This window comes from Pongo abelii, chromosome 11, assembly GCF_028885655.2.
Source record: "Pongo abelii isolate AG06213 chromosome 11, NHGRI_mPonAbe1-v2.0_pri, whole genome shotgun sequence".
NCBI classification, from domain to species: Eukaryota; Metazoa; Chordata; class Mammalia; order Primates; family Hominidae; genus Pongo; species Pongo abelii.
In genome coordinates, this window is record NC_071996.2 from 74,757,192 (window position 1) to 74,772,881 (window position 15,690).

The 15,690-nt window shown below is 44.0% G+C and overlaps 1 long non-coding RNA gene and 1 pseudogene across 1 annotated transcript in view; one reads left to right on the plus strand and one right to left on the minus strand.

Moving 5' to 3' along the window:
* Positions 1-10,954, plus strand: part of LOC134759374 (uncharacterized) — a 55,729-nt gene extending 44,775 nt beyond the window's left edge. Inside the window, exon 3 of the long non-coding RNA XR_008522847.2 lies at positions 10,535-10,954. This is a non-coding gene — a long non-coding RNA (uncharacterized LOC134759374). The remainder of the gene's footprint in view (positions 1-10,534) is intronic.
* LOC112132509 (small nucleolar RNA U13) lies at positions 1,033-1,143 on the minus strand (annotated as a pseudogene).
* Positions 10,955-15,690: the final 4,736 nt, after the last annotated feature.

Below are 15,690 nucleotides of genomic sequence, written 5' to 3' on the forward strand. Positions count from 1 at the left end.
AGTTCTCTTTGAGTCACTATGGATACAGACTACCCCATATTACACACTCCATCTGTCCAGGACTAAGATGAGAAGCAGGATGAGCAATCAGGAGACTGAGCAGTGGGCATGAAATCACAGCCCAATGTGTGAATCGCTTCTTACTATAAGACTAAAATTTGAGGGCAGAACCTCCTTCAGTTTATTTATTCTGTATATCACCCCAACACCTCGTTACCACCCCCAACACCGCATTACCCTCCATCCCTGTAACACCAAGCACAGTGTTTCACACAAAAGCCCAGAGGATGTTGTGAAATGAATGGAATTAGAGGAAAGAGAAGGCAGTGGTTTCACAAGTTTCCTGGAGGTCAAGGCAAAATCTGGTATTTGGCTCCCTCACGGAATCAACTTGTTTGTGCCTCTTTTTTTGTGCTCTCTCCCTTTTGGAAACTCACTGTCCAGTCCTCATGCTGTATTCAACTCCATCTAAGCTTAGAGGGACTATGTTTCCAAACTCCAATTCAGGAAACAAAGCTTGATGGAATACTTGAAACCAGGAACCTACATTCCAGAATGATCTGTGCCCTCCTGTTTGCACAGAAGGGATTTATACTATCCTCTTTCTGCATTTTGGCAGATTTTTCTCAGTCCAATTTGCCAGTTTACAGCTTTCCTTATAATGATTTGGTTACTCTTAAATACATCTAGGGAGAACCCTTAGACTCACCAGTAGACTTTCACATTATGTAACTCCATGGCTTGTTGATACTATTCTGAAGTCTGCTCATTTCTCCATTTCCTTCTTCCAGTGTCTTTCTTGGAGTCCACTAGACCTGGGGTTCCCACGGTACTGGTCTGTGGCCTGTTAGGAACCAGGCTGCACAGCAGGAGTTGAGTGCTGGGCAAGCAAGCATTACCACCTGAGCTCTGCCTCCTGTTAGATCAGCAGTGGCATTAGATTCTCATACAGCGCAAACCCTATTGTGAACTGCGCATGCGAGGGATCTAGGTTGCGCACTCCTCTTTTTTTTCTTTCTTCTTTTTTTTTCGGGTCAGATGGGTAATGTGCTAATGTCATAACAAGGTTCAAGGGTGGCAGTTCTCACACATGCACGTGAATACCCAATCATCATGCTCAGGTTGCACAGTCCTTAGGAGAATCTAATGATAAATGTAGTGTGCTTAAATCATCCTGAAACCATCCCTGCCCATCTCTGTTCTCCCTTGATCCGTGGAAAAATAGTCTTCCATGAAACTGGTCCATGGTGCCAAAAAAGTTAGGGACCACTGCGATTCATCTATTACCCACAGCACAGGGCAGGTAAGTAGGAGGTAGGGAGGATTATGCCCATGGACAGAGCCCTCATGTGCTGGGTGGTGCAAGAGAGGTCTCAGATTCTGATTCCAGTTCTGTCTCTACTCATTGGTGTGTGCTTTGACAAGTCAGTTCCCTTGTTCATCTTCATAGGAAACTTGGTAAAATAATTGTTTATACAGTTGGCCCTCCATCTCCGTGTGTTCCACATCCATGGCTTCCACCTGCTTATACCAAATTTATCTTCACAAGGCTCCCCCCTAGAAGAGAGGAAATTCCACAGCTTTGATGTGATGTGAAATGTCATCTCAAAATGATCATTTTCTAATACTATCATTCTTTTCACATTTATTAGTTGACATTTCTATCAGATCTCTCTTTTTCCCTCTTTCTTTTGAGTATCACCATGGACTGTGGATTTTTTTAGGCAATTCATTGTGTTATCATCCATTACTATCATTATTCTTTTATTCTATTTGCTGCTCCAGTTCTTCCAAGTTTGGGTAGCAGGAGCTCTTTCAAGCTGGTTCCTGTAATCTTTTGACATGTCTTGGTTGGTCTTTGAGCACTTCGCTGCTTTCTGGTCCAACAAAATGTCCCAGGCTCACTTTTTCTCCATTCCAGACCTGGAATGAGGATTTCATCAAAGGATTCTTAGGGGGACTGACATTTATAAACCATGGCTCAGGTGCTAGTGCATTGCTACTGGGGCACATTCACGTTAAAATAAAATCAACTTAACGACAAATTGTAGTTACATTTTTTTCTGAGATATATAAATAGTCAACTTCTCTGATCTCAGAATTAGATAAATCAAGAATGAATAACCAAGGTCAGTAATAAGAATTCTCAAACAAGCCCCAAGAATTTTTTTTTTTAAAGAAGTGTCTGAGGGGCCGGGCATGGTGGCTTACACCTGTAATCCTAGCACTCTGGGGGTATGAGGTGGGCAGATCACAAAATCAGGAGTTGGAGAACAGCCCGACCAACATGGCGAAACCCCATTTCTACTAAAAATACAAAAATTAGCCAGGCATGGTGGCAGACGCCTGTAATCCCAGCTACTCAGGAGGCTGAGGCAGGAGAATTGCTTGAACCCGGGAGGCGGAGGTTGCAGTGAGCCAAGATTGTGCCATTGCCCTCCAGCCTGGGTGACAAGAGCAAGACTCCATCTCAAAAAAAAAAAAAAAAGAAAAAAGAAAAAGAAAAGAAGTGTCTGAGGGACACTTTCTTAGGGCTGCTGTAACAAAAAGCCACAAATTGGGTGGCTTAAAATAACAGAATTTTATTATCTCACAGTTCTGGAGGCTAGAGTCCAAAATCAAGGTGTTAGCACCCTCTAAAACCTGCAATGGAGAATCCTTCCTAGCCCCTTCTAGTTTCCGGTGTTTGCTGGCAATGCTTGGCATTCTCTGACTTGGAAATGCATCACTCTAATCTCTGCTGCCATTGTCACATGGCTGTCTTCTTCCTGTGTGTCTGTGTCCCTGTGTTTCTCCTCTCTTATGAGGATACCGGTCATATTATATTAATGACTCAACCTATTCCATTATGAACTCATTGTAAAGCATGATTACACCTGCACAGACCCTATTTCCAATAATGTCACTTTCACAGGTACTGGGGTCAGGATTTCAACATATTTCTTTAGGGGATAAAATCCAACCCATAATAGACACCATAATTCAGGAGTTAAACATTCGAGAAGTGTTTAACTGGAGTATGGAAACATGAATTTTGTAGAAAGTCCGTCCTTTAAATTCTGACAAACGCTCTCCTTATAATTCCAAATTGGATGAAAAAAAGTGTCATACATAAGAAATATTTACACTATTTATTGTAATCAGTTTTCTATACTGGTTAGATAAGGATAAAAGAGAAATAGAAGAAAGAGGTATGGAAGACACTGGGAGACATATTGAAAGGACAGCAGAAGATAAAAGATTTAGGGATGACTGAGAGAGGGAATAGAGGGGAATTTAGAAGAAAACGGGAAGCAGGATGCCTGTCTGCAGAACAGAAAGATCATTATCTGTCACCCATTCAGCTAGATTCAAACTGTGAATGGACCTCACGCTCCATTCTGGCTCTTTACCTAATACTACATTTTTGACTTGTGCCTCTTTGATAATAAGGCTGAATATTATTTTGTTTCGCTCTGTGGCACAAATGGATGGGGACTGAGTGATGTGCATACCTTTTGGTGTGATTACTCCAGGCGAGGGGTATCTGAGGGCTGAGGATCCATGAATAAGACACGAATGGAGTAATGGGGCCACAATTGAGCTGGGTGAGGCCACTGTCTAGGTCACTAAGTCAAAGGGGTTCTCCTGAAACCAGAGGTGGGAGTGGCTTGAGGAACCAGTCCAAAGGCCAGTTGCCAAATTTGGTGATTGTGAAGGGAAGCAGAGCTTGTAGCCAGAGATGGGTAAATAACCCATAAATAAGAGTATGGCAAGAGGATGGGCAGGTGTGGTCAGGAAAGTGGTATGCCCAGGACAGATAGACACGGGGAAGGCTCAACTGTGTGTCTTCCTTTGGGACCTCTCATCTGCCAAGCCCTGAAGCTGATGGAGTGGTGCCTCTTGGATGTGCTAGTGTGAAAGTCTCAGCTCGTGCAGGCCACTGCCTCCCCTGTCTCTTTCATCCCAGCCCATGTGCCTGAACCCAAGGGCCTCACTCTGACTGGGGTAACTGCTTGTCTCCTGGGTTACAGCATCCAGATCTCTCAGGGAAACTCAGTAAACAATTATTGCTGTGCACCAGGCACTGCTTGGGGGCACTGAAGATATATGGGGAACAAGACAGACAAGGGCTGTGCTCTCATGGAGCTGACATCCTAGTATACTTTGCTTTTGAAGCCTGAAGTGGAGGCGCACACTGGCACATTGAGGTCAGTTTACAAGAGCACATTTAGTTTTGTTGTTGCTTTTTTTCAGTGAAAGTTTTTGATAGATAATGCTTAAAATAATAGCTGCCGACTAGTCTCAGATACAGTTCTTAGCTTTTATGACCTTTTATCATAGATAAAATAATAGTTATTATAATAACATATATATATAATTTTATTGTGGTAAGAACTTTTAACATGAGATCTATCCTCCTAACACATGTTGAAGAAATGTGCAACGCATTATTGTTGGTTATAGGTACAATGTAGTATAGTAGATCTCCAGAGCTTATTCATCTTACTTAACTGAACTTTTTGCCTATTGATTAGTACGTCCCCATTTTCCCTTCCCTACAGCCCCTGGTAACCACCATTCTAGTCTTTTATCTAATGAATTTGACTATTTTAGATTATCTCATCTAAGTGGGATCATGCAATATTTTTCTTTCTGTGTCTGGCTTATTTCACTTAGCATAATGACAAAGTTCATCCGGTTGTCACACATTGCAGAATTCTTCTCTTTTTTGAAGCTGAATACTATCACATTGCTCATATATACCACATTTTCTTTATCTATTCATCTGTTGATGAACATTAAGGTGGTTTGGTTGTTGGCTGTTGTGACTAGTGCTGTAATGAACATAAGAGTGCTAATATGTCTTTGAGATTCTGATCTCATTTTTTTCAGATATATACCCAGAAATGGATTGCTGGATCATCTGGTAGTTCTATTTCTAGATTTTTGAGAAACCTCCTTACTGTTTTCCATAGTGGCTGCACCATTTTATTTATTTATTTAGAGATGGGTTCTTGCTATATTGCCCAGGCTAGCCTCGAACTCCTGGGCTCAAGTGATCCTACCACCTCAGCAGTGGCTACACAATTTTTCATTTTCACGAGCAGTGTTCAAGGACTCCAATTGCTCCACACCCTTGCCAACAGTTGTCTTTTTTTTGGTGTTTTTTTTTTTTTTTTTTCATAATGGCCATTCTGATAGGTGTGATGTGATATCTCATTGTGGTTTTGATTGGCATTTCCTTGATTATTTGGTGACCTAGACACTGGCCTCACCCCAGCTCAAATCTGGCCCCCATTACTCTACTCATGGTCTTACTCATGCACCCCAGCCCTCAGTGACAATGAGCTTTTTTTCATATGCCTGTTGGTCATTTGTATATCTTCTTTGGAGAAATGTCTATTCAAGTTCTTAGCCTATTTTTAAATTGCATAATTACTTTTTGTGTTATTGAGTTGTAGGGGTTCCTTATATATTTTGAAGATTAACCCCTTATCAGTAATATTGCTTGCAAATGTTATTTACCATTGCATAGATTGCCTTTTCATTCCATTGATTTTTTTTCTTTGCAGTGCAGAAGCTTTTTAGGCAGTGTAATCCCACTTGTTTATTTTTGGTTTTGTTACCTGTGTTTTTGGGGTATATTCATAAAATATTTTATATTCTTAATATAAATATGAATATAAATATTTTATGATTTTATGAATATATTATATGAATATATATATTAATAAAATCTTTGCTAACACCAATGTCTTAAAGTTTTTCCCCATGTTTTCTTCTGGGAGTTTTATAGTTTCAGGTCTTAAATTTAAGTCTTTAAGTCATTTTGAGTTGATTTTTATGTATGATATAAGGGTCCAGTTTCATTTTTTTGTCTGTGGATATCGAATTTTCCCCACACCATTTGTTGAAGAGATTATCCTTTCCCCATTGTGTATTCTTGGCACCTTATTGAAGATCAACTGACTGATATATGTGGATTTATTTCTGGGCTCTCTTTTTTGTGCCATTGAGTATATGTCTGTCTTCATGCCAGTACCATACTGTTTTGATTACTGTAGCTCATAATATATTTTGAAATCAGGAAGCATGATGCCTTCAGCTTTGTTCTTCTTTCTTGGGATTGATATGGCTATACAATGAGTAATATATTTTTAAAATTATTCTGTAACAAGTTTTCTGGATATCACTTATTACACTTTAATACCAGGTTTGCTCATATTGCTGTACTGTTTTTTAAAGACTGAAGTGAACTTCACACAACAAAATTAACAACTTTAAAGTGAACAATTCAGTGACATTTAGCAAAATGTGCAACCACCAACTCTACCTAATTCCAAAATATTTTCATCACTCCAAAAGGAAACCTCATACTCATTAAGCAGTTGCTTCCCATGTCCCCCTCCTCTCAGTGTTGTGGGATCCTTGGTGTGTGTGGGGTGTGGGGATGTTGCTTTTCTGGCTGGAAACCTCTGTGGCCAGTGGCACCTTTGCCTGAGTTTTGCTTGGGCCTAATAAGCTCACTCGTCCTGGCAGGCTGTGCTCAGCAGGCTGTGCTCAGCTTGCATTACTGGTCTGGATCCCATGCCTCCAAAGAGACTGGAGTGGAGCAGCGAGAGGTGTGAGTGAGCGAGCATGGGGTTTGGCCACTGTGCACAGTCAGGAAGGCTGGCTGCTGCAGTGGGACAGGCAGCTCCAGGTGCCGGCATGGGTGCCAGCTCACCATGAGGCTGCAGCTGGACCAAGGGCACTACAAGCAGCTTTCATAGCTGGCACTGGGGAACACAGTGGTGCCTTGAAGCTTGGAGACTCCAGGAATTGCAGGGCCCCAAAAGGGGAGTGACAGCACTGGCTTGGGGAGCTCCCAGGTCTGTCCCCCCCCCACTGATGGCTGCAGCACTTCTCTCCTTCTCTCTTCTTTCCTCCTTGCTCCCCACAACGTGGTGAGCAATGGGTGTGTTTCAGCCCTGTTTGTATTACAGCTCTTTTAGCCTCGCCATTCAGTGGATCCTGGGTTTTTGTCCTGTGCCCAGGAAGAAGGAGGTATGCAGACAAGTGGAGGGTTAGCAAGGCAAAGAGGAGCTTTATTGAGCAATAGAACAGCTCAGAGGAGACTCGCAGTGGGCAGCTCCTCTTCTGGGCAGCTCCTCTCCATAGCCAGGGTGTCCCATCCTCTCTTCAGTCTCAGCAGAAAGGGTAGTTTCTCTCTGCAGCTGGTTGTTCCATTGCTTTCTGTTGTCTCCCTGTCATCTCTCCATCTTCTCTCCCTCCTGTCTCCATCTTCTGCTTGAGTCTGTCTGAGTCTGGGGGTTTTTATGGGCCTTAGAGGGGAGGAAGTGCATGCTGATTGGTCCATGAGCAGCCATGGGCAGGCCAAGGGAAAAACACAAGTTCCCCCTCTGGTCCATGGGGCTGGCTGTCAGCCCCCAGGCTTCAGGTCCTCCCTGATTTGAAGGTGGGGCTTTACTGGGGACCAGCCCCTTTCCTCCCAGGAGCCTGCCTGCCTCCTGCCGCTATTCATGGAGCACAGGCTGTTCATGTCAAGGAGCACCTGCAGTTCAGTGCTGGGCTGTCTTCAGCTCCCCCTTGGCCTCCCTCCTGTGCTTGTCAGTGCCCAAAGTCCGGAGGGGGCTGAGGTGGCAGGGGGCTGGCGTGTCAGCACTGCCCTGAGCATATGCACACCTGGCCAGGCTGTAATAGTGCCTAGCTTGGCCTCTACTCCACTCTGTGATCAGGGTGGGTGCCCACAGTAGGGAGAGGCCAGGCAGTAGGAGTAGACACCTCTGAGCCTGTTGGGGAAAGGGAGGCCTTCCTGGCACCCCGTGAGAGTGCACAGATGCCTGGGTCCATAGTCACAATCTGGGTGGCCACAGCCATGCCTGGGAGGGTGAGACTCCTGCCTGCTCCTGCCTGCTGCATGGGGTGCAGCACCACCCATGGGGTGCAGCTGGATTTCCTGGGTCCAGCTCTGCCTTGGGGCCCCTCTCTGCCCGCCTCTCTGTGCCAGACTGTGCTGCTCCCCTGCTGGTGGGCAACTCAGCCTGGCCCCATTGCAGTGGCTCCCAGGGTGGCGGGCTCCTGGGGGGCCCCAGGGGCGGGCTCTGGGTACTGTCTGCCTCCTCCCCACACCCTCCCTGCAGCAGTGATGCGGGGCCAGGTTCTGGAGCAGCGGAGAGTCTGGGCCTGGGAGCACGTCTGGCCTGGCCATGGGAGAGTGGAGGTGGTGCAGTTGGCTGCTTCAGGGACGTGGGACACAGGGGATGCGGGGCACAGGGGGTCCCACCACTGCCACTGCTGCTCCCGCTGCTACCACCTGAGCCCGACCCCTCTGCGTGGGGTCTGGCTGCCATCACAGCCAGTGTGATGGCAGGGGCCACTCCAGATGGCCCGCCACTGCCATCAGCAGCAACCATCAATCTGTGTTCTGGATTTACTTATTCTAGATATTTCATATAAATGAAATCATAAAATATGTGACTTTTTGTGTCTGGCTTCTTTCATTTAGTGTAGTATTTTTGAAGTTCATCCATTTTGTAGCATGATTGGTACTTCATTCCTTTTTATGGCTGCATAATACTCTATTTTATGTATATGCCACAATTTGTTTATCCATTCATCTGTTGATGGACATTTGGGTTGTTTTCATTTTTTGGCTATGGGTGAATAGTGCTGCTATGAACATGCATGTACATGTATATGTGTATTTGAGTACTTGGTATCTGTGGGAGATTGGTTCTAGAACCCCCACAAATACCAGATTCCATACTCCCTGCAGATACCAAAATCTACATATGTTCAAGTCTTTTAAATAAAATGGCATAGTTTGGTTGGCCCTCTGTATCCAAGGGTTCTGTATACATGCATATGGAAGGCTGATTCAACCTGTTTTCAATTCTTTTGGGGATGTTGTTTTAAATCATTAAGATAGATCACACATGACTCTGACTCTGCCTACCCGAGGTCCTCAATGCCATCACCGTTCTGAATTTGCCATTCATCACTGCTAATTGGATACATCTCCAACCTTGAATAGCCCAGTCTACTCTCATCTGGGAAATGGGGAGGGGAGGAGTCTTAGATGGCATTTTTATATCTGCATACATAGTTCCCAAGATTTTCTTTTCTTTTTTGAGACAGAGTTTTGCTCTTGTTGCCCAGGCTGGAGTGCAATGGTGTGATCTTGACTCACTGCAGCCTCCGCTCCCTGGGTTCAAGTGATTCTCCTGCCTCAACCTCCCGGGTAGCTGGGATTACAGGTGCGTATCACTATGCCAGGCTAAGTTTTGTCTTAATTTTTTAGTAGAGACAGGGTTTTGCCATGTTGGCCAGGCTGGTCTGGAACTCCTGGCCTCAGGTGATCTGCCCACCTCAGCCTCCCAAAGTGCTGGGATTACAGCCGTGAGCCACTGTGCTTGGTGTCCAAGATTAATTTTCTTGTTTAGTCAATTAACACATTTCTTTTGAGCATTTATTCTATGAAACTCAGTGTCCTAGATCACTTGGAGGATATAAAGAGATCTAAGTCATGATCCTTATTTGCTGGTGCTTGCTGGCCAGTAACAAAAATAATATCTATATGCAAAGAACTCTAAAACAAGATACTTCACAAGCGTCCTCTGCCAAATGCAAAGGGAAAGGGTCTTTCTGGCTGGGGTGACAAAGCAGGTTTTATTTAGGAGGTATCCATTGAAATGAATCTCAGCTATTAATAGGGGAGCTGTAGGGAGAAGGCATTTTTCATGGAATGGCAGTAGGAAATTCAATGTGTATGTGAGTTTGGCTGGAGCAAGGATAAACATAGGATAGGAATGTGTGAGGAGATTGAGGTAAAAGATTGTAAAGGATTGGGAGTTTGTACATTATCCTGAACCAGAATAGAACCTGATGAGAGGTAATATGGTTTGGTTGTGTCCCCACCCCCATCTCAACTTGAGTTGTATCTTCCAGAATTCCCATGTGTTGTGGGAGGGACCCAAGGGGAGGTAATTTAATCATGAAGCCCGATTTTTCCCATGCTATTCTCATGATAGTGAATAAGTCTCATGAGATCTGATGGGCATATCACGGGTTTCTGCTTTTGCTTCTCTTGCCGCCACCATATAAGAAGTGCCTTTCTTGAGAAGCTGTGAAGATGGCGGAGTAAGGCGTGCCGCTGTAAACTGGCCTCTGGGCTGGGGGCGGGCAGCCCCGGGGAGGCCGAGTGCATCTGTTGGACCATGTGAGGAGAAGGAAAAAAAAGAGATTGGCCAGAGGAAAGGAACTAACCGAACATCCTTCTTCCCTACCTTACAGAGGGGAGTGGTCATCTACACTAAAGCAAAATGTCATGCGTGTCCGTGTGAAGAGACCACCAAACAGGCTTTGTGTTCCTTATCACAGGAAGAAAATTTTCCTTGACCTTTAGGTGCTTTTGTATTCATCTCAAAAACAAAATTCTGAACTCAGGACTTGGCAAGTGTCTCTATGTTGTCTCCTAGTGTGGGTAGTCCTGCTTCTTTTACCCGGTTACTTTCCCTATTCTTGAAATGTGACTATCACTTCTTTACAGATTACCTCCATGGTTTGGAATGGAAAGGCCACCTTTCTTTTTGTTCTGCCTCTCAAATTCAACACAGAGGAGCTCCTAGGATTCCAGTTATCCTGCTAACATCTCCAGGAAGAAAGAAGCAACTTGCATGGGTCTTCTGTTGTTTGCTTAATTATAAAGACATCATTTTGCAAGCTGAAGGCTGAGTTTCATTTGAAACAGGTGCTTAGGTGGTGGTATTTGTGAATGCTTTTCATTCCAAGCAAGAAGACTAAAGAAGTAGCAAGTATGGATGACTTCAGGGTTTAAAAAAAATGTCTTCCAGTTTCAGCCACTACCATGATAAGCACAGTTGAGACTGCAGCAGTAAATTCCAAATATATGTTTCTAATTTGATGTGAAAGATACTAAAAATTTATATTTGTATATTTAAATCCTGGCTTATCCTGTGACACAGATTTACTGAATAGGAAAAAGGCCCAATTTTAAACAAAAACCTAGGCCGGGTGCGGTGGCTCACGCCTGTAGTCCCAACACTTTGGGAGGCCGAGGCAGGCGAGTCACCTGAGGTTGGGAGTTTGAGACCAGCCTGACCAACATGGAGAAACCCCATCTCTACTAAAAATAGAAAATTAGCCGGGCATGGTGGTGCATGCCTGTGGTCCCGGCTGCTCGGGAGGCTGAGGCAGGAGAGTTGCTTGAACCCAGGGGGCGGAGGTTGCAGTGAACTGAGATTGCACCACTGCACTCCAGCCTGGGCGACAGAGTGAGACTCCATCTCAGAAAATTAAAAAGAAAAAAAACTTTGGACATAGAAGAGTCTGGGGCAGAGAGGGGAGGATGAGAGAATTTTCCATGTAACTCCTTTTCCTTAAGAAAAAGAAGCAAAAATGCCTCAAGCAGTGCCATCTGACTTTACGGTGTTTCACATTATATAGTTACATTTTTGTAAACACATAAGATTAACTCTTCCTGCAACCCAAAGTGGATACTTGGATGTTTGATTTTTATTTTTTTATTTTATTTATTTTTTGGGGCAGAGTCTCGCTCTGTTGCCCAGGCTGGAGTGACTGGCGTGATCTCTGCTCACTGAAGTCTCTCCCACCCGGGTTCAAGCAATCATCCTGCCTCAGCCTCCCGAGTAGCTGGGATTGCAGGCGCATACCACCATGCTCAGCCTGATTTCTTACTCTAGGTATTAGGTATAATGTTAGGCTGAAAAGGCTGGGACTCAGTTACTTTCCCCAGTTGGGACTGAACTTTCTCATCAGAGAATGGGCCTCAGAAGCAATGTTCCCAAACTTGTGGTTGGGTCATCATGGAAAAGAAACCTCAAACAAGAAAAATAATTACAATAAGAAATCGATTTTCTTTTTTCCCACCACAGTTATACGTTATAAAGAACAGACTGTCGTAGAAAACTGTCCTTGCTTCCAAATCAGCAGAGGACCATTGTATGTATTGTCAGGTCTTTATATAAGAGTGAAACCTTTATTTATGCTTCTTTGTGAGTAGAGAATAAATTTTAAAACTAATTAGATGAAAACAAACAAACAAAAAGAAGTGCCTTTCACCTCCCACCATGATTCTGAGGCTTCCCCAGTCATGTGGAACTGTAAGTCCAATTAAACCTCTTTTTCTTCCCAGTCCCAGATATGTCTTTATCAGTAATGTGAAAATGGAATAATACAGTAAATTAGTACCAGTAGAGTGGGGCATTGCTGATAGATACCTGAAAATGTGGAAGCGACTTTGGAACTGGGTAACAGGCAAAGGTTGGAACAGTTTGGAGGGCTCAGAAAAAGACAGGAAAATGTTGGAAAGTTTGGAACTTCCTAGAGACTTGTTGAATGTCTTTGCCCAAAATGCTGTTAGCGATATGGACAATAAAGTCCAGGCTGAGGTGCTCTTAGATGGAGATGAGGAACTTGTTGGGAACTGGAGTAAAGGTGACTCTTGTTATGTTTTAGCAAAGAGACTGGCAGCATTTGCCCTGCCCTAGAGATTTGTGGAACTTTGAACTTGAGAAAGATGATTTAGGGTATCTGGCAGAAGACATTTCTAAGCAGCAAAGCATTCAAGAGGTGAGTTGGGTACTGTTAAAGACATTCAGTTTTATAAGGGAAGCAGAGCATAAAAGTTTGGAAAATTTGCAGCCTGACTATGTGATAGAAAAGAAAAACCCATTTTCTGGGGAGAAATTCAAGCCTGCTGCAGAAATCTGCACAAGTAGCAAGGAGCCTGATGTTAATCCCCAGGACCATGGGGAAAATGTCTCCAGGCCGAGACCTTCACGGCAGTCCCTCCCATCACAGGTCTGGAGGCCCAGGAGGTAAAAAAAAAAAAATGGTTTCATAGGCCGGGCCCAGGGTCCCTGTGCTGTGTGCAGCCTATAGACTTGGTGCCCTGTGTCCCAGCTGCTCCAGCCATGGCTGAAAGGGGCCAATGTAGAGCTCATGCTGTGGCTTCAGAGGGTGGAAGCCCCAAGCCTTGGCAGCTTCCATGTGGTGTTGAGTCTGCGGGTGCACAGAAGTCAAGAATTGAGTTTTGGGAACCTCTACCTAGATTTTAGAAGATGTATGGAAATGCCTGGATGTCCAGGCAAAAGTTTGCTGCAGGGGTGAGGCCCTCATGGAGAACCTCTGCTAGGGCAGTTTGGAAGGGAAATGTGGGGTTGGAGCCTCCACACAGAGTCCCTACTGGGGCACTGCCTAGTGGAGCTGTGAGAAGAGGTCCACCATCCTCCAGAACCCAGAATAGTAGATCCACAGACAGCTTGCACCGTGCACCTGAAAAAGCTGCAGACACTCAATGCTAGCCCATGAAAGCAGTTGGGAGGGAGGCTGTATCCTGCAATGCCACAGGGGTGGAGGTGCCCAAGACCATGGGAACCCACCTCTTGCATCAGTGTGACCTGGATGTGAGACCTGCAGTCAAAGGAGATCATTTTGGAGCTTTAAAATTTGACTACTCCACTGGATTTCAGACTTGCATAGGCCCTGTAACACCTTTGTTTTGGCCAATTTCTCCGATTTGGAATGGCTGTATTTACCAATACCTGTACCCCCATTGTATCTAGGAAGTAACTAGCTTGCTTTTGATTTTACAGGCTCATAGGCGGAAGGGACTTGCCTTGTCTCAGATGAGACTTCGGACTGTGGACTTTTGGGTTAATGCTGAAATGAATTAAGACTTTAGGGGACTGTTGGGAAGGCGTGATTGGTTTTAAAATGTGAGGATATGAAATTTGGAGGGGCCAGGGGTGGAATGATATGGTTTGGCTGTGTCCCCACCCAAATCTCAACTTGAACTGTATCTCCCAGAATTCCCATATGTTGTGGGAGGGACCCAGGGGGAGGTAATTGAATCATGGGGGCCAGTATTCCCCATGCTATTCTCATGATAGTGAATAAGTCTCATGAAATCTGCTGGGTATATCAGGGGTTTCCGCTTTTGCTTCTTCCTCATTTTTGTCTGCTGCTGCCATGTAAGAAGTGCGTTTCACCTCCCGCCATGATTCTGAGGCCTCCTCAGCCATGTGGAACTGTAAGTCCTATTAAACCTCTTTTTCTTCCCAGTCTTTGGTATGTCTTTATCAGCAGCTTGAAAATGGACAAATACAGGAAGCAGTGTAGTAACTGGACATAAATATTTTACTTCGTGTTATGACTTTATGGCTGTGATGATCTTTAGCAGTATTGCATGGTTATGGCTTAGAATAGTTACTCTTGCCAAATCCTAGAGAACCTTCGACTGTTTAATCACTTATTTTTGGCTTCTCTGATACTTATTGACATTCTTTCTGAGGACTTGCCCAGCAGGTAAATTATAAGTCTGTGCCAGAGTGTGTTCTGTGGAATATTGCTTCTGCAAATAGGATTTCATGGTTGAATAATTTTGAAAATCACTGTATAGTGTATCTCACTCTTGGAGATTCACAATGCACATTTAGGACATTACAGGCTTTCAAAATCCTGCAGCAAAGAAACCAATTTAATTTGTTTAGCCCAGCATTTCCTAAACTTCCTTGCTGGAGTGGGTTGAATGGTGGTCCCCTCAGAACACCCATGTCAAATCCCTGGAACCTATGGCTGTTACCTTATTTGGTAAAAGATTCTTTGCATATGTAATTAAGTTAAGGATCTTGAGATCATCCTGTATTATTCAAGTGGGCTTTAAGTCCAATGATGAGTGTTCATATAAGAGAAAGGCAGGGGGAAATTAGAGACAGAAGAGGAGAAGACAGATGCAGAAGAGAGAGACAGTAAGGCAGAGGCTGAGGTTGGAATGGTGTGGCCACAAGCCAAGGAAGCCATAAAATATTAGCCACCAGAAGCTGGAAGGCCAGGCCCCTAGAAGGAAATGAGCCCTACTGATACCTTGATTTCAGACTTCTGGCCTCCAGAACTTTGAGGGAATACATTTCTGTTGTTTTAAACCATCCATTTTAAGGCAATTTGTTAGGCAGCCCTATACAACGGATACCCTTGCCCGTAAAGATATTTTAAAAAAAACAAGAAAAACCTTTTCATGGAAAAACTACTGTGTATACTCAAACATGAGGCAAGGGTTTTTTTCTTCCAAATTATCTCTCAGAAAAGATGGAGTATCCTAATATTCAAGGGCTTCCAAGGTCTCATATTTCAGGGCATTTTCTGGATTACCTACTTTTAAATGACTAAGGTATTGTATGGAAAAAGCACAATACTGAAACCAATCAATACTAGTTTTAGTTGATGATAAAGGTTATCTGATGGAATTGGTTTAAAAAAAAAAGGGGGAAAATACATTTAGCACAAAATTAGTAACTATTATTGGGAGTATGAGGCAGTTGCTGTGGAGTACCTTACTCACCATGTAGTCTAACTTTCTTCTGTTGTCTTAGGCCAGGCGCTGTGGCTCATGCCTGTTATCCCAGCACTTTGTGAGGCCAAGGTGGGAGGACTGCTTGAGGCTAGGAGTTTGAGACCATCCTGGACAACATAGTGAGACCCAGTCTCTACTTTTTTATATATATATAAAAGAATCTGTCTTCTTATACTGAAGAATCTGGAAAGCTAAAAATGATCTTTTCTAGACCTTCTTGCGTGAGAATTTTGGATGTACTTTAGGTTCTGACATTCAGATGCACTTGCTTATATAAATCTTGCCTTTGGAAGGAGGCATTCATTTTTGTT